Source organism: Podarcis erhardii, assembly GCF_964252035.2.
Source record: "Podarcis erhardii genome assembly, chromosome: 3".
In the NCBI taxonomy this organism is placed as follows: Eukaryota; Metazoa; Chordata; class Lepidosauria; order Squamata; family Lacertidae; genus Podarcis; species Podarcis erhardii.
Genome location: NC_138507.1, coordinates 107,724,256 through 107,743,696, shown reverse-complemented (window position 1 = coordinate 107,743,696; position 19,441 = coordinate 107,724,256). Strand labels below are relative to the sequence as shown.

Here is a 19,441-nt window from a genome sequence, read left to right as displayed (position 1 = left end):
GCAACCTTGCAAAGAAGAGGAAGGAACTTGTTCTACATAGCTGCTCACAACAGGAGGCTGGAAAAAACTGATTCAAGATGATAAAGAGTCAAGGACCAATCAGAACAAAGGTTATGTCTGATCAATCAGGGGCAATGCAAGTAAGGTGGTAGTTAAACCTATCTCTTAAATAACCCATTTAGTCCTAAAGATGCTCATCACCATAAACTGCTTTTACGTGGTGCAGGTAGGCATTCTGCCTCAAGAAGGAGCCAACATGACCCTTAAGGGAGGATACAAACAATTACCTTTTATATATTTCCCAGCATAAGTGATATTTTATCGAGTTTAGATTATGATTTTAACATACAAAACGAAATTATAACTCTCTTCCAGAATCCTAAGTTGGCAACTTTCAGAGAAAAGTGTTTTGAAAACACACACGTCCGGCTATTTTACAGATAACACACTACAGTCATTTAGGGGAATGTTTTTCCATTCCAGGTGTTAAAATGCAATTTTTACAGTCACCTGCTCTACCTGAACCTTGCATATAATTTTCCAAGCTCTTATTTCACCCAGTAAATGTCAATGTCACCTTTCTCTTTGCTGCCCTGTGCAGTCAGGTAAGTCAGAATGCCAAATAGGAATTGATAATGTTTTTATCACAACATACTGAATATGCCATGAGGGGAATTGTTTTTTTGGTTTTGGTTTTTAAGTCGGAAAACAGAAGACTATGAATAATTGATTGTTCATGCGTAATTCACAGAATACATTTGATGAATGGTTATTGCTACCCAAAAAGGAACTGTATACTCACTGGAGAGGAATCACCCATCTGTTCCAACTACATTTCAACCTCTGTGATACATGCTTAAGACTTCCTACTAATAATAAGGAATAATGCTGAATGTTATTGAACTGCACAAATAAAGTGGATAATTTGGTGAGAGCTAATTTGGTAATGGGATGCGGGTGGCGCTGTGAGTAAAACCTCAGTGCCTAGGACTTGCCGATCGTATGGTCGGCGGTTCGAATCCCCACGGCGGGGTGAGCTCCCGTCTTTCGGTCCCAGCTCCTGCCCACCTAGCAGTTCGAAAGCACCCCTAAGTGCAAGTAGATAAATAGGTACCACTCCAACAGGAAGGTAAACGGCGTTTCCGTGTGCTGCGCTGGTGCTGGCTCGCCAGAGCAGCTTCGTCACGCTGGCCATGTGACCCGGAAGTGTCTCCGGACAGCGCTAGCCCCTGGCCTCTTAAGTGAGATGGGCGCACAACCCTAGAGTCGGACACGACTGGCCTGTACGGGCAGGGGTACCTTTACCTTTACCTTTAATTTGGTAATATCACCGTTTGCATTTGGTCAAACATGACTCTTAAGTGGAAAGCTACATCTTAGACTGCAATTGGGTAGCAAAGCACTGATTGGCCCTTTCTCTGTTCAAAGTAGTCTTGAGAAGGTGTTTTTCACTGGAGAAGGCAGAGGTAGGGGAAGGGGGGGTTTAATATTCCTGTGCTACCTCTTTTGCTGTTAAATTCTGGCCAGCTGTTTTTATCTCCCAGGAGGTCTGAAAATCTGTTTACAATGGTATAGAACACTAGAATTGAGGGCATCTAAACTACAGTTGGCTTACTCTTAGGGCTAGGTAGTGAAATGTGTGTGCTTCTTTCTCCTAGCTTTAAAGTGTGCAAGATTCCAGAATGATTGTGAGCTGCTTCCTTTCAGCCAACTTTTCTTACTTGAGCTGGCCAATTCTGAAAGAGTGGTTCTAAAAATAAAAAATAAACCACCCCTGCCTTCATTTCATGACGTGATACATGGAAATGAGATCAAGCTGCATTAAAGGGCTAAGAAATTATCTCCTCCCTGGGAGCACAGCCCTTAGCTATTGGCTTGCAATCCCCAAAGAGAAATACCTGGCAGAGAAATGGAGACAGTAAATCACAATGAGATTTAATTCTCTGCTCCAGGGCCTGTTTGATGGAGCTCCATACGCTCTTATATACTTAGGAGTATGCCAGCTCTCTGGAGTGGGCTGTGTTATCTGAAGAATGAAAACATCACTCGTAGCAGGAATTATGAGATCCCTCTGAGAGCCCTACCCAATTGTGCATTGCTCTTTCAAATTGGATGCCCTGCCCTCTACTGTTCGCCCTTCCCCACTCTCAAAGAACAGAGGTGCCAAAATATATGAAAAACTGGCATGCCCACCAACAAACATTAGACGTAACACATCAGCTAGAATTTAATAGTCAGTCTAATGACTTCCATGAAAAATTTATTGCATGTCATGTTATCTAGTAGCAGCATTGACAAGAAACTAGTAAGGGAATTTTGATTACTGTCGCTAATGCAAAAACGCAGGTTGGCTGTGCAAGAAATGCCACAGCCTTATCACTAAGACAGTAACATGGAGGCAGGCTTTTTCATTGGTGGCACCAGTGTTGTGTCCATGAGAAGCCCATCAGTATTGGCGTTCTGCCAGCTCTTGAAGACACATCTTGAACTTGGAACGTTCAGATCTAATGTTCTAAATGTTCTTTTAACTGTTTTAATTGTTATGCTTTTCAATGAGCTTGTTGTATCGTATATTTTAATTATGAATGTTTTTAATGTTTTGATGAAATTTTCTTATTGTGTATTTCATCATGTATGGCTATTTTATAATTGATTTCCTACGTACTTATAAACTGCTTAGAAACCATTTTTGGCATGCAAGTAATAATAATAATAATAATAATAAATTTTATTTATATCCCGCCCTCCCCAGCCGAAGCCGGGCTCAGGGCGGCTAACAACAATCAACAATCAAACAATCAAATATTCACACATTCTAAAAATATTACATTATAAAAATCAATTAAAATCAAATTAATGGCAACTAATTAAGCAAGATTCCAAGCAGGTTGCCAGAGGAGGGAGTCAGGCTGCGCCCTGACCAAAGGCCTGGTGGAACAACTCTGTCTTGCAGGCCCTGCGGAAGGATGTCAGGTCCCGCAGGGCCCTAGTCTCTTGTGACAGAGCGTTCCACCAGATTGGAGCCGCAGCCGAGAAGGCCCTGGCTCTAGTTGAGGCCAGCCTAACCTCTCTGAGGCCTGGGACCTTGAGGATGTTATTATTTGCAGACCGTAGGTTTCTCTGTGGGGCATACCAGGAGAGGCGGTCCCGTAGGTACGAGGGTCCTAGGCCGTATAGGGCTTTAAAGGTTAAAACCAGCACCTTAAACCTGATCCTGTACTCCACCGGGAGCCAGTGCAGCTGGTATAGTACCGGTTGAATGTGATCTCGCAGCGAAGACCCCATAAGGAGTCTCGCCGCGGCATTCTGCACCCGCTGGAGTTTCTGGGTCAGTCTTAAGGGCAGCCCCACGTAGAGCGAGTTACAATAATCCAGTCTGGAGGTGACCGTCGCATGGATCACAGTGGCTAGGTCAGGGCGAGAGAGATAAGGGGCCAACTGCTTAGCTTGGCGGAGATGAAAAAATGCCGCCTTTGTTATAGCTGTAATCTGCGCCTCCATAGAGAGGGAGGTATCGAAGATTACACCCAAACTCTTAACGGACGGTGCTGGCACTAGTTGCACCCCCGCAAGAGATGGGAGTTGCCCCCTCAATCCCATATCATCCCGCCCCAGCCAGAGGACCTCTGTCTTCGAAGGATTTAACTTCAACCGGCTCCCACGTAACCATCCAGCCACAGCTTCCAGACATCTCGCCAGTGTATCGGGGGCCGAGTCAGGATGGCCATCCATCAACAGATAGAGTTGGGTGTCATCGGCATACTGATGGCAACCCAGCCCAAAACTCCGGACAAGCTGGGCGAGGGGGCGCATAAAGATGTTAAAAAGCATCGGGGAGAGAATCGCACCCTGAGGCACTCCACACACCAAGGAGTGGCGCGATGACAATTCCCCCCCGAGCGCCACCCTCTGTCCCCGACCAGAGAGAAACGAGCGCAGCCATTGAAGGACTGTGCCCTGGATCCCCACGTCGGCAAGGCGGTGGTCCAGGAGTTCATGATCGACCATGTCGAAGGCTGCTGACAGATCTAGAAGAATCAGCAGCCCCGACCCGCCTCGATCCAGCTGCCTACGGAGATCATCTGTTAGGGCGACCAGAGCCGTCTCGGTCCCATGGCCAGCACGGAAGCCGGACTGGAATGGATCCAGAGCAGATGTTTCATCCAGAAACCTACCAAGCTGTTCGGCAACCGCTCTCTCAATCACCTTACCCAGGAATGGAAGATTCGAAACCGGGCGGTAATTGGATAGATCTAAGGGATCTAATGATGTTTTCTTTAAGAGCGGACGCACCACTGCCTCCTTCAGTTCCCCTGGGAATATCCCGGTGCCAAGGGACAAATTGATGATATCCCCCAGGGGGGCCCGCACCTCGTCTGGACACGCTCTAATCAGCCATGACGGGCACGGGTCAAGAGGACAGGTGGTGGGCTTTCCAGCTTGGAGGAGTCTGTCCACATCGGCTGGAGATATCCGGTCAAGATGGTCCAATACTGAACCCGAGGACAGTCGAGGGGCCTCCAGTTCCTTTATTGTATCCAAATTGGCAGGGAGGTCATGGCGGAGCAACAGGACCTTCTCCGCAAAAAAGCTCGCAAATGCCTCACAGCTGTGTGTCAGATTGTTATTTAAATTTGGCTGTCCTTCAAGGGACGTTAAAGACCGAATTATACTAAATAATTGCGCCGGGCGAGAGCTAGCGGATGCAATGGAGGCCGAGAAGTAAGACTTCTTAGCGGCCTTCACAGCCATCTCATAGGTTTTCATAAAAACCCTATAAGATGTTCTTGAGGCTCCGTCACGGGCACCCCGCCATACTCGCTCTAGCCGTCTGAGGTCCCGCTTCATTTTCCGAAGCTCCTCGGTAAACCAGGGAGCCCGGTTTCTGCGGGGTCGCAGAGGGCGCTTAGGTGCGATCTCATCGATGGCTGCCAGGAGCTGGGTATTCCAGCCCTCAACAAGCTCAGTCAATGAGTCGCCAGGGAGAGCAAGGTCCCGCAAGGCTTGACGGAATCTATCAGGGTCCATCAGCCTCTGCGGGCGAGCCCAAATCGGCTCGCCACCTAAGCAGGGTGGGGGTGGAAAGTCAATCCTGGCTTTCAGAGCATAGTGATCAGACCATGGCACCTTCATCGAAGGAGACATGATCACATCTATACCGGCACCAAAGATCAAATCCAGCGTGTGGCCTGCTTGATGTGTGGGGCCCGAAACAAACTGGGAGAGCCCTAGTGTCGCCATGGAAGACACCAGGTCCAGAGCCTGTGAGGAGGGAGCGGCATCAGCATGGAAGTTGAAGTCTCCCAATACCAATAGGTTAGGGAACTCCAAGGCCCAGCCGGCCACCGCCTCCAGCAGGCCTGACAGGGTGGCTGCTGGTGCGCTAGGTGGCCGGTACACCAGCCAGACAGCCAAGCTCTCCTCGGAGCCCCACACTAGGCCAACACATTCAATGCCGGGGATCGATGGCGATGGTAGAGCCCTGAAAGAACAATCTTCCCGGATTAATAATGCCACCCCTCCCCCCCGGCCCACAGTCCGTGACTGGTGGAGGACAGAGAAACCCGGGGGCGCCATCTCTCGTAAGGTAACTGTTACCCCTTCGCGCACCCAGGTCTCCGTCACACAAGCCAGGTCGACCCCCTGCGAGGTAAAGAAATCTCGCAGGGTGGCGGTTTTGTTGCCTATAGACCTGGCATTGCACAACACCAGTGAAGGAGGTGAGTAATCCTTGCTCACCCTACCCTCGTCTCTTGGGATGGGGCGCAGATTGGAAGGGGTACGAGCATATCCGTATCTCGATCCCCTTCGCTTATAACATCTGCCCCCACCGCCATACCTCCCTCGCCCCTCCACGGTAGCAATCCCAAGCCTCATAGTAACCTCCATTTACAAAATAGAAAAACAAAACAACCAAAAAACAATTGTGCCCAAACAAAAACCGATCCCCACCCCACTCAATATCCCACCCCAAAACAGAACAAGATAGAACGAAACAAGAATACATAGATAAAACCCACCATTCATGGTGGTACAACAAAATAAGCAATAAAAACACGTTTAAAACACATTAAAATATATAAAACATCTTTAGCATTTGCTGCAGCAGCACCGTCCTTATCAGGGAGGTGAGCCTGGGCCCCACCCCCTAGGCCAGATGGAATTAGCCTGAGGAGGGAGGGCCTTACACTCCAAGCACTCACGATGCAGCAGCAGCAATGTCCCTGGCCTCAGTGAGGCCTCTTAAAGCCGTGGCGAAGGTGAGCCTGGGCCCCGCCCCCTAGGCCAGATGGAGTTAGCCTAAGGAGGGAGAGGGAGAGGCCTTACACTCCAAGCACTCACGATGCAGCAGCAGCAATGTCCCTGGCCTCAGTGAGTAGTAAATACTACTACTGATGCTACTACTACACTCAAACCCCTACAGGAATCATCTTGTTCAGGATTCCTCTCAGCCAGCCAGCCAGCCAGCCAATAATGCTGGGTTACTACAAACTGTTAGGAGTTCAAGTAAATGAAATCAATATCCTCAGTCTATTTTCCATTTTTCTTTTCCAGCTGACATTCAACGTTCAGTGGTTCCTGATAGAAAGTGAGCATGCCATGCAACAACTGCAGCAAGAATACTCATCGCAAAGCACTGGAAGACACAAGATTTGCCCACCTTGGAAGAATGGCAGGTGCAAGTGATCGACTACATGGAATTGGCAGAAATGACTGGCAGAATCCGAGACCGGGGAGAAGAGTCGGTGGAAGAGGATTGGAAGAAGTTCAAAGAATATCTCCAAAAACATTGTAAAAGGTTTGAATGTTAAAATGATGTTGGATATAAAGATAATATGGCACCAGTGACATGGTAAAAAGAAATATGTAATAATGATTTGAGAAAAAAGGGGTAAGACCAGAGTATTATTATGTCGAGACTAAACAAATGATACAAGGGATTAAGTTATAAAGAACATGTGATAAATGGTTTCAAAAGGTAAAGAAACCAAAGGCATAATAGGTTGAAATCTATAATAGGGTATAAGATTGGAAAGAGGGTAGGCAATTGCTGAATTTGATTGTGTAAAGGGGAACACAGAAAAGGGAGATGTGAGGAAGTCAGGAAAGAGGGTTTTAAAGATAGTAACTAAGGAATAATTTTTTTCTCTGTTTTTTCTCTTTTTTGTCATTTTTGGTTTGTGTTATTTTTGATTGTCTTTTTCTTTTCTCTTTCTTTTTGATTGTGACATTTGTTTTATTATGTAAAACCTTAATAAATATTTATAAAAAAAGAAAGAATGAAAAAAAAAAAAGAAAGTGAGCATGCCAATCCTCATTGGCCTTTTCGTGTGTGGGTTTTGCCACCTTTTGGTGGCTTTAAAAATATTTTTGGTACTTCTGCAAACCATGCCAGTTCCCCCCTCTTGCTTCTGTTGTGGCCTACTCCTGCTGCCCCAGGGGCACTGAATCCCCTATCAAAAGAGTTATGCCCCTGCAAGAATGAGAGAGTGCCACCACCACTTGTGATGCTGTGGCTAATCTACAGAGCAGGGAGTTGTGTCCTATTGTGCTGAGGTCTTTGGGAATAGGGAAACAAAGAGGCTGAGTGTTTAACACAGACAACAGCCAGAGATTATTGATGTACCAGCTCACAGTTCCCAAGAGCAAAAATGGACTGCCCATGTTTTTCTTTGAGGTTCCTCACATCTCCAGATCCAATTCACAAGTTGTGATGAATCGGCAAGTATTTCTCCCCTGTGGAAACTTGCCTACTGGGTTGCTATAGGGTAGCGACTGATGGTGAGCTAGAGATCCCATTTCAAATCCCAAGTCTGCTATGAATCCACTACTAGGTCAATACATTTTGTCACCTGAGACAAACTACAAAACGGCGTCCCACTCCAGGGAAGAAGGGGTGAGTGAAGATCCACATTGGGAACAAGGAAGAGAATTGAATCAACCTTACCTGACAGTTGAAGTGGCAGCCAAAGGCCATTGCAGGGGGAGAAAGGGCCTGCTCTGAATCATGCTAGGTGAGTCCAGAGCCCAAGAAACCCCAGAGGGTAGCCCCTGTCATTTCTTCCCCAGGGATGGGAGGAGACCAGCAGCGACTCCTAATGCCCAGAGGGGGCTACTGTGGATCCTGCCTCCCGAGGCAGTCGCCTCACCTTGCCTCATGGGTGGGCCAGCCCTGTACTAGGTGGCTTTTGGGTGGAATTAGACATTACAAGAAATGCAAAGTTTGTGTTGTGATATTTCTTCTTCTCCTCTCTTCCCTCCCCTCCCCCACATAATAGCAAACACAGATTGTGTGGGCCAAGAGGAATGGAGCTGAAAGCGGGCGACTAAGAAGCAAAAAGGAGAAGTCAGCATTCTCAGGGAGCCCCAAGGTTTTCAGAAGTATGAAAAGTAAGTTTTTGAAAACACATTAAATAGCCCTTCCCCCCCAAAAAACCTGCCCCAGAATGACTTAGCACGAAAGGGATTTTCTTTCTTTCTTGGGGCGGGGGGGGGGGGGCGGGGAAACAAATGGAAAACTGGGGGAGGAATAGAAGTCACATCTGCACCATAAATTAAAAGCACTATTAGACCACTTTTGGTGTTTTCCTCCAGACGATCCCGGGAATTGTTGTGTGTTAAGGGAGCTGAGAGTTGTTGGGAGACCCCCCTATTCCCCTCACAGAGCTACAATTCCCAGAGTGGTTTAAAAATCAGTCCCTCTTCCCAGGGAACTGTAGCTCTGTGAGGGGAATGTTGGTTATCCAAACAATTCTCAGTACCCTTAAACTACAGATAATTTGTTCTCAAAACTGTGGTGGCAAATTAGCAGTGTGTCTGTGTGTGTGTGTACATGCACATGCAGGCGTGATGATACTTGCATGTCCTCCACAGAAAACAGGCATGCTTATATCCTTATGCAAAGGGTTTAGAGGAAATATCACATTTGAAGTGTAATTATGGCTTTGTGGGCTTTGTTCACACAGTATGGTGCACGTTCCCCTTGGTAAGACAGCAAAAGAGGACACTGCTCCAATTGGCACCTCTTATGGCTTGTTTACAAAACAAAGATTTAGAAGTTGTCATTTGAGGATTAGCAACCCCTGTCCGCACAGACAAGGAATTCATGGGCATTTCAGCAACAACCCATTGTAGTCTCCGCTCACTAGCAGTTTCTGCAACTCCAAACTGACAATGAACGCATGAAGCATGATGCTTTACCGGGGGTTGTTTATTTTCTTTAAACTAACATCAAAACCCTGAATCATCACTGGAAGGCAGACACACAGCAGAGATGTTGTTGCCTTGGCATAACAGGCCGTGTCGATTGTGTGTGCTGCAATTCTCTGGGTGGGCCCTCGACGTGTCCATAGCAGACAATGGTGGTCAGTTTCTCAGGGCATGGGGAGGAACTGGCAGTCTCTCAGCTGTGGGAAACATGGCATAGCGCATGCGGGAAGCAGTCCAGATCTGCTCTAAGACAATGGCCAGCCACGTTTTCCTGCTACAGGTATGCTGGACACCTATTGGCCATCATGGATGGCTCTGCTGACTGGTTCTCTATCCTAAGCCCTAATGAGGTGGAACCTCCATACCTGCCAGAACATACGGTGCCAGATGTTGGGCAGATGGGCATGATTTGTGGCAAAATGAATCAAATCAGCATCTTTGCTGGTCTTCAAAGACCTACATTGGCTCCCAGTACGTTTCCAAGAACAATTCAAAGTGTTGGTGCTGACCTTTAAAGCCCTAAACGGCCTTGGTCCAGTATACCTGAAGGAAAGTCTTCACCCCCATCGTCCAGCCCAGACACTGAGGTCCAGCACCGAGGGCCTTCTGGTGGTTCCCTCGCTGTGAGAAGCCAAGTTACAGGGAACCAGGCAAAGGGCCTTCTCGGTAGTGGCGCCCACCCTGTGGAACACCCTCCCACCAGATGTCAAAGAGAACAACAACTACCAGACTTTTAGAAGACATCTGAAGGCAGCCCTCTTTAGGGAAGCTTTTAATGTTTGATGCGTTACTGTATTTTAATATTTTGTTGGAAGCATCCCAGAGTGGCTGGGGAAGCCTAGCCAGATGGGTGGAGTATAAATGATAAATTATTATTATTATTCTATTGTTATTAATCTGGACCATGGTTTGGAGGTTCCCCTGAGCTGGTACAGCTGTTTTTGCAGCTCACAGCACAGGAATGGTACATTAAAAAGCTGCCTTTGTGTGCTGATTAAGTACATGTGCTGGCATGGGTGCATATGTACCGAATGCTTTGCTTTAACAAATATCTAACCACCACATTGGGCCTTGCTGCTACTGAATGCAAGAAATTGATATTTATGATGCAACAAAGCACGGTGTACACGGACAGAAAAGCTGTTTGTTAGGATGAAGGTTGAAGCTGCCTGAAGCAAGTGAGGCAGAACAGCATAAGAGTAAAAGAGAAAACACAGAAGGAACAAAAGGAGAGAAATGTCAGTTTCCTATAACTGATACTGTACTAGTTATATCTTTTCATTTCCCAGTTTGAGGGAGCAGCAACTGGCTGGGGGGCACCTTGCCTATCCTGAAATTAACCCCTGACTGGGTGGGGTGAGGAGAACCAGCTTTGGGGACATTTTGAGAGGACAAATCATGATAAGAGTGGAAAGGTTAAACACCCTGTGTTTACCCTGTGCATACCCATTATTCCTGTGCTGCTGACTGCAGCTGTTTTTAATTTAAAAACTGTATTTCCAGGGAAAATTACATGGAACTCTATTCAACATATAGTTTTGCCTTCTCAGGTGAATCTGATTCTGACTGTACCACTTCAGATAGTAGCTGGCAGTTCATGTGACATGCAAAAATAATAATTAAAAAAAAATCCCTGCACACAAAAAGCTAGCACGTGGTGAAGAGTTCTCTCAGATGTGCTAGTTTTCTGTGAACAGGGAGTTTTTTGTACAAAGCTGTTCACGAGTGATGCAGCCCACACACAGATTTGCCTCTTCAGTGAGAGCTAGGTATCAGTGAAAGGGGAAGGAAAACAAGTAAGAAAGTGAAGTTAATATTTAGTGATAAATGGCCACTACAAAGTGTATCTCTATGGGCAGATTCATGCACGAGTCAGAAGGTATTTATGTGAAGAACGGCAAGGCCTGACACACTGTATATGAAGGCTAGTGGAGGGAATAGCCAAAACAGTTTTCTGCTGGGTTTTGTTTGCATTTTAAAGCAAACCTGTCCCCTGCCTTTCCCATTTCTCCTTATTTAGCTGCTTTGCAACCTTTACTCCCAGGGCTCAGACAGTTTTTGCCATGTAAGAATTGTATTTGTAACCTGTTGCAGGATGTGGTGTCCAGAGAACCCCAAGCTAAATACAGTTGCCAGTAGTTGAGAGGGGCAAATCTGTCAATTTTTCTTTCTCTCTGTTCCTCAATGACTGCAGTCTTTATTTCAGTTCTCTACATTTCCACATCATTTTGTGAATCTTTTTTATGTCTTCATGAAAAACCACCTGCAATTTAGTGCAAATCCTCCCCAAATATACACTTTTGCATGCTATTTTGCCTAATATGCACATTTTGTGCAAAGCAATGCCCTCAAATATAAAGCATTCTTGCATGCTATTTTCACGAATTTATGCAATTTTGTGGACTCTCCGTATGCATTTTTGAACACATTACTTGGCTAGAGAGAACAGTACTGCAAGATTTGGAGAAATGTGTGTTTCAGAGGATGTCTGTATTTCAGTTTGTGATTTGTTTCGGAAAGCGTAAATTGGATAGGATGGTCCTTAAATGCAAACCGAACTGCAGTTCTCCTGTGAGTGGGAGAGCTTAAAACCCATTCCTGTCTTTGCTCCCCTGCAGTTACTACATCTGAATTAAAGGTCATACACATTATAAATCTGGCAGAACTTCAGAACATTTGATTTCTTGACTTCAAACATTTTTCAGATTTCACATCTGTACTTTGAAGGAAATGGGTCTCTCCCCCCCCCCCCATTTCTTAAAAAAAAAAAAGGTTATATATGAAATCAAGTGAATGTATTTTAATGTCACACAGGATGTGGTGGTGTACTTGTGGACTGTGCCACTTTAGAATTCAGGCAGCCCACTGGGAAAGAAAGTATGTTCAAATTTATAAGGAGTGGGAAGAGAAAGATGTAGTGTTTGCAATAAGAGCAGCAGCAATGCATGATAAATTCCTTAAAGCTTTACAAAAACAAGAAGATTAAGGTGCATGCTTTATTCTGAAGTAGATATGTAAGTTAACTCAAAATAGGGAAGCTTCTTAAAGCACGCTATCCACTACTAACAAAACTCGAATCAGTGCTAAAGTGCCCATGATGAAGACTGATCCAAAACTTACTTTTTACTAGCTGTAAAAACTTGCAGGTGTTGTTCCCCATAAGATAAAAGTGTGAAGAAAGCATATGTCAGCCACATTTCAGATCTGCCGGTGCTTTAAACATTTCCCACGGAATCATCAGCACTAAGTATAGTAAGTTCAACGGTGCATCCCCGCCCCTCGCCTGGACGGTAGTAGGGAGAAGCTGCACCTGTTGAATGTCTACCTAACAAGCTGTTATAGCAATTTAAAGCATTTCAGAGCAGTCCTTTAGTAGCAACTTGGATGGCGGGTGAAAATCAAACAGGTCCACCTTCTTTCCATCACCATACCATTAAAAGGTACACTGGTTTGTTTGTTTGCCAGTGCCCACTTCCAAGCCTGAAAAACGTACGGTTGTCTGGAAGAGAGCGGCAGCAATCCACCTCAAATACTCTTAAAATGCTGCGTTTTCCCCCACCCCTAAACAACCTTCCCTTAAGTGTCTCTCTAAGAGGGTCGAACCACGGTAGCAGCATTTCATCCTGTGAATGTTTAACGCATCGCTATCAATCTTGTGCAGCTCTATGAAAAATGAAGCTGAAATCTTTCAGAAGGAGGACGGTGAACAGCATTCTTTTTTTTTCCTTTTTAAAGAAGATCGCTTTTTGAAAAATGGTTCTTTGTTCCTGAATAAGTAATAAAGTGAAGCTGACTAAGTGAGTCAGGGCTTGGGGTGCTGGTCGCAGAAATGCTGTAGAGCGGTGCACTAGTAAAATACTCTGCTTAGGGTTGACTAAGTGCTGTGCTGTTTCTTTGAATAATTAACACCACTAACGAATTCTGCCAACTCCGTTTAGAGGTAAGTCGCTCAGTGCAATCTTTACATTGTGGCATGCATAAGTTTTGCGCGGTTTCTACAAAGTGCACCGTACACACCTCACAGACAGGCAGTCAAACGTTCTAAAATCAGGGAGCCCACAATTTTAGGAGCCTAGTGGGGTTGCTCCGTATTAGTCAGACTATTTGTCCTTCTAGGGCAGCATTGTCTGCTCTGACGGGCAGCATCTCTCTGAGATCTCCAAGCAGATGCCTTTCTCATCACCTGCTGCCTTCACTTTAGATGCCAAGGATTGGACCTGGAGGCTTCTGTACACAAACCACATCCACTACCACCGAGCCTACAATCCTAGCCTCACAGCCTTGCTAAGCAACGTTTCTCTGTATGCCACCATTTCTGCCCAACATTTCCCCCCCCCCCTCTCTCTCTCACACACACACACACTGTGCAGAGATTCTTTTATTCTTCTCCAAGCATCTAAGTGAATTTCCAGACTGTTGCTATTTTCCATGTAAAAGTCAACCACAAGCCAGCAAATTAAGGTTGCATAGTTGAAGTGGATTTGGTGCTGTTGGACACAGCAAACCCCCACCAATACGTACCCTGCTTTTTGCAGTAAGGTGAGGTTGCAAACAAATCAAAATGAGCGCTCAACGAACAGTCAACATGCTTCCTGACAACCTTGTGGAAACAAACCAGGATGAATGCTCAAGAAGCTGCTGGTCTGGAAGTGCCAAGAGTTCTGTATACCTCAACACAACTGCTTAATATATTTCTTTTTTATGGTAAGAGGTATAAGAATATTACAATGAAATAAAAAGCTTGCTTCTAGCATTTTTAAACCAATACGGGCATCGTCTGCCTGTGAAACAATGGTACTGTGAAAAGGAACTGTGGATTTTTAAAACCAAAGGACCACAGTGTTCATTATTGTTCTTTTCACATGGAAACAAGCTGGAGTGTTTCTACTTAAAGTATGTGGCTCTCCCAAGACTGCTGATATTTCTTCTCCCTTGTATGTGTGTAAGGAGTAGCACTCAGAGAGCTGAGTCTGCTATTAGTATATTTGATTGCAAGCTGGCTTGGGGGGGGGGCTCTTTTTAGGACCGAAAAGCAGGTTATAAATACATTTACTAAAAAAAATCGATGAGGATAAACAACAGTAATTTTCTCTACTCATTTGGCTGTCAGTGCCTGTTTTTTTGTTCATTGGCTTGTGTCTAGACCGAAGTTTCTCAAAAAAATCAATAATATATTACAGACACAAATAATTGCTTCAACTTAATTTCAAAAAAAAAGTTATATATATATATATATATATATATATATATATGGGTGGGGATGGGGAAGAAACAAGATTCTGGGCAATTCTTGTTTTTCCCACTTGAGATTCTCCGAGGAGCAAATTCTGAGGAGGTAAAACATGCTTTTGCAGACACCAGAACATTTGTCTGGAGACTGGTGATGTGCCTTAGTGAATTATAATTCAAAATAGAACAACAAGCAGAGCCTCTAATTATAATCATAGTAGAAAGAAAGAGGGGGAGTTGGGGAGAGGGAAGAGCAGAATGCTCCTGGCGTTTTCTTGTTAGGCCTAATGGTCAGGAGAGAGGGAATGACTCAGGCCATCAGTAATGGCGCAAGGGGATCTGTGTCTCCTCCTTGCACTTTCCAGGGCCATTGAGGCAGACAGGTGCCAACCGCCTTCAGCACCAGCAGCTGATAGGAAATGTAGGAAAAGTGGATAGGCTTAATCAATCTACAAATGCCTACACTGCAAAACTGCCCTGGCAAATTGGCAGTAATTGGCTGCCACAGAGCAGGGAAAGCTGTGAGGCTCATAGCTGGCAGGAGCTAGCGGGTCTTTCTCTGGCTTAAGTGAGTGTGAAGACAGCCTAAAACTTTTCAAAATAAAGGGGATTTAAAAAAATAAACTCAGTGGATGATTATGGAAAGAACGAAACTCAATGGGCTCATACAAATGCTAAAGGTGCAATCCTATGCCCACTTACCTGGAGTAAGCTCCACTGAACTCAATGGCACCTACACCGGAGTAGACATGCATTCCTAATGAGCTAGGCAGTCCCAAGCAACTGAAAGGGTTGGGAAAAAATATTTCGGATCTCAAGCCTTGGGGTCCTAACCTGTGTGTTTGCTTGAAAAAAGCTCTCGCTCATAAATCTGTGGTATTGCCAATACAGATTAAAATCAAGTGGTTTTTCTAGGAGTTGTCGTTGCTGTTGTTCTGTAAAGATGTTTGAGGGCAGGACAGGCTACAGAGGGAGACACTTCAGGCCCCGGACCCAAAAGAGAGGAGGAGGAAGGGACAGACGCTGCAACAGCTTCGCAGCAGCTGCACAGTCCCACTGTAGTAAGCTCCCATCCTCCTTTTACTCCAAGGTCATGCTGAACAGAAAGCTGAACAGAAAGCTCAGAAAGCCCAACTGGGCCCCCCCGGACTTGGAAGGCACCTGGAGGAAAAGATTTAGGCGGAGAGGCCAAGTGCTAGTCTTGGCAACATCGCCACTGAGCTCAGCCATGCCTGCGTTCTCTCTACTTGTATACAGTTGTACCTTGGAATGTTTTGGCTTCCGAGTGCCGCAAATCCGGAAGTGAGTGTTCCGGTTTGCGTACTTTCTTTGGAAGCCGAATGTCCGATGGGGCTTCCGATTGAGTGCAGGAAGCTTCTGCAGCCATTTGGAATCTGTGCCTTGGTTATCAAACATTTTGGAAGTCAAACGGACTCCCGGAACAGATTCCATTCGGCTTCCAAGGTACGACTGTACTATTTTACTGACTAAACTGCTGACTTTACTTTCAGTCTCCGAGTCTCCTTTCTGATCTGCCAATGGCCCAGCCCTGACACAAGCCTACCTTCTGGTCTAATTTGAACAGAAGGAGGGGACTCTGTGATCATATGCATGCTCACTTAATGCCACTCCTTGTGTCCCTTCCCACCATCAGAAACACCCCCCGACACAACCCCTTGCCAACCTAAATGTTCCCTTGACTACTTCTCTAGATCTTGCACCTGTGATTTAATTTTTCCATTGGAAGAAGAAGAAGAAGAAGAAGAAGAAGAAGAAGAAGAAGAAGAAGAAGAAGAAGAAGAAGAAGAGTAGTAGTAGTAGTAGTAGTAGTAGTAGTTTGGATTTGATATCCCGCCTTTCACTCCCCTTCAGGAGTCTTAAAGCAGCTAACAATCTCCTTTCCCTTCCTCCCCCACATCAAACACTCTGTGAGGTGAGTGGGGCTGAGAGACTTCAGAGAAGTGTGACTAGCCCAAGGTCACCCAGCAGCTGATGTGGAGGAGCGGAGACGCGAACCCGGTTCCCCAGATTACGAGACTACCGCTCTTAACCACTACACCACACTGGCTCTCTGGAAGGAGCGTGAGGTATTTGAAACCGAGCTGGATGGCGAGGTGGAGGGAACCGCTTATCTGGAAAATAACAGTTTGGGAAATGGATGTGTTCTAGGGCTGAGACAGATGCACACATCCCTTTGAAGGTGGAAGATGTTTAGCTGAGTCAAAAAACCAAACCAAACACCGCAGAGCTAAATGGTTTAGCTTTGAGTTATCTGAAATACCGTTTAAACCCATACTTCACGTTTTCAGAAAAGCCTTGAAAACCCACTTGTTCTCAGTGGCACACTCGTAAGTGATATTTCATCTCATTACTGAGCTCCTTTGGCTGGCAAGACTTGTTAAAACTGTGCTCTATTTCTGGCCTAGATATGCATTTACTATTGCTAAAAATGTAGTTATAGTGGAAATTTGGTGTTTATTTCATCTCACTGCTGTTTAAAGTTGCGTTTTTATTTCTGTGCAAGCCACCTTGAGTAAGTTACACTCATAAAGGAGGATGCTGGGCACCAAAAGAATAGAAAAAAAAAGAGGAATGTTCTCACAAAATGTTTTCTACCTGGTCAAATGGCTATTTTTAGCATGTAAATCAAAACTGGTGAATGTTCACCAGAGCCTGAATACAGGAATAGGGAAGCTGTGGTTAACCAAGATGGCTAAAGGTTAAGGGTCCAGTGTGGTTGTAATAGTTAGAGTGTCAGATTAGGACCTGGGAGACCTGGTCCTACTCAGCCATGAAGCTCACTGGGTGACCTTTGGGCAGGTCTTTCAGCCTAGCCTACCTCACAGGGTTGTTGAGAGGATAAAATGAAGGTGAGGGAGAACTATGTAAACAACCTTGTGCCTCTTGGAGGAAAGTTGGGATAAAAATGCAATAATAAAAATAAAGGATGATGGGAGTTGCAGTCCAACAGCCTTAATATGTTTCCCCGCCTCTTCCATTGCAGCTTTCGAGACCAGCTCTCTTGCTCTTTGCAGAATCAAGCCTCCAGCTGATGATCACTGACACTCTTGTGTTGTCATGCTTTGACTTTAAAGGCCTGTCATTTCTGAATGCCATAATCAACTGTGACAATTTATTTTCCACAGCTCGTTGGTTCAAAGGGTCTTTCTAGGACATTTAGTTTATTGCACTGCCATAATTGAAAATTATCTGACACCTGCAATTTTTGGAAACCAGGACGTAAAGAGTATGAAGTGTTTAATATTTAATTTGACAATAGGAGAGGTTTTTATTCAGCAGCTAATAGCCGCATCTTGCCACCTTCAGCCAATGTTAGGTTTCATCCCCAGCAGCAACTAGTTTCTCTGAAAGAGACACCACTTTGCTGGATGATTACAGCTGGCGAATCTCGGCCAAATGGGAAGCAGCTGGGGAGACAAGGAGTCTGTAATTAGCAGGCCAAGTTTTCTTTTTGCCCTATAGCCCAGTGAAAGAAAGCAATGATGAAAAATTAAAGGGGAATGTTTATGTGTAAATAAAATTAGCCTGGGAAACCGAAAGCTCAAATGGGCCAAAATGCAGAGTTTGGAATGGAAGATGGAGCAAGCTTGTTTTCTCCTGCTCCAGAGGGCAGGACTTGAACCAGTGGCTTCAAGCTGCAGGAAATGAGATTCCAACTAGCAGTGGCGTAGCGTGGGGGGTGCAGGGGGGGCCGGCCGCACCGGGCGCAACATCTGGGGTTAGGGCAAATCCACGGGTTAGGGGGCGCAAATCCACGGGTTAGGGGGCGCAAATCCACGGGTTAGGGGGCGCAAATTACTTGCCTTGCCCCGGGTGCTGACAACCCACGCTACGCCACTGCCAACTAGCCATACGGAAAAGCTTTCTGACAGTAAGAGCTGTTCAACGGTGGGATAGTCTCCCTCGGGAAGTTGTGGACTTCCTTTGAGGTTTTTAGTCAGAGGTTGGATGGCCGTCTGCCATGGATGCTTTACTTGAGATTCCTGCATCGCAGGGGGTGGACTGGATGACCCTCAGGGTCCCTTCCAACTCTACAATTATATGATTCTATGCCGCTTACCTACAAATGTTCCTGGGTGCACCAGGCATGCTTGTTCCTCCCTGCAACCTTCCCACATTGAGCAGGATATATTGATGGGGCCTCCAACTGTGCATAGCTTAAAGTACTTAGAGCATGGGTAGGCAAACTAAGGGCCGGGGGCTGGATCCGGCCCAATCGCCTTCTAAATCTGGCCCACAGATGGTCTGGGAATCGGCGTGTTTTTACATGAGTAGAATGTGTCCTTTTATTTAAAATGCATCTCTGGGTTATTTATGGGGCATAAAAATTTGTTCTCCCCGCCTTCAAAATATAGTCCGGCCCCCAACAAGGTCTGAAGGACAGTGGACTGACCCCCTGCTGAAAAAGTTTGGTAACCCCTGGTAATCCTCCTTCAGAGCTTCAGACTGTGGAAGGGTTGGAAAGGGCAGGGGGAGGGCAGGGCCAGTACCAATACCAACACGCACAATTCCATCCCCAAACCTTTCAAATGCACAAAAAGGGCTTTGAGCAATGGGGTTTAAGCAGCATGGGATTGCAGTTTGGGGATCCGTCTATTCTATGCACATCGAAGACATACAATTGCTTTTGGGGAAACCACTTTGCTCCCGTGTGGAGCTACGGATGCACTTTGCTGCTTTCCACCATGAGTTGCACTTATAAAAAATAATGGCTGCAACCTTTCCAGCAAAAACAAGCTAACCCTGTTTTGTGCACCTGTCACAGTTCTATTATTGAAATGGGTGTCATTCCCGTGATGGGTTCTTTTTTGAAAGGGTGCCCAGAGATGAGAGGGACTTGTACACGTGTGTTTGTGTGGGAGGTTTACAAATTATTTATCAAAGTTTCCCAAGTTAAATCACATGGCAGAAGCCTTCGTGTCCAGGGAAGTCTGAAAAGCGGCTGTTTAGGATTGTAGCAGCTTGTCTGAGCTGCACTCAA

The 19,441-nt window shown here is 45.7% G+C and overlaps 1 protein-coding gene and 1 long non-coding RNA gene across 7 annotated transcripts in view; one reads left to right on the top strand and one right to left on the bottom strand.

The window, feature by feature from the left end:
• The window catches only part of SLC8A1 (solute carrier family 8 member A1), a 303,130-nt gene that overhangs the window by 62,950 nt on the left and 220,739 nt on the right, over positions 1–19,441 (bottom strand). The gene's annotated exons all lie outside the window — the stretch shown is intronic.
• LOC309338164 lies at positions 7,889–17,672 on the top strand. The gene is made up of 3 exons (XR_014154776.1): positions 7,889–8,015; positions 8,280–8,391; positions 17,444–17,672. It is a non-coding gene; the product is annotated as an uncharacterized lncRNA (long non-coding RNA).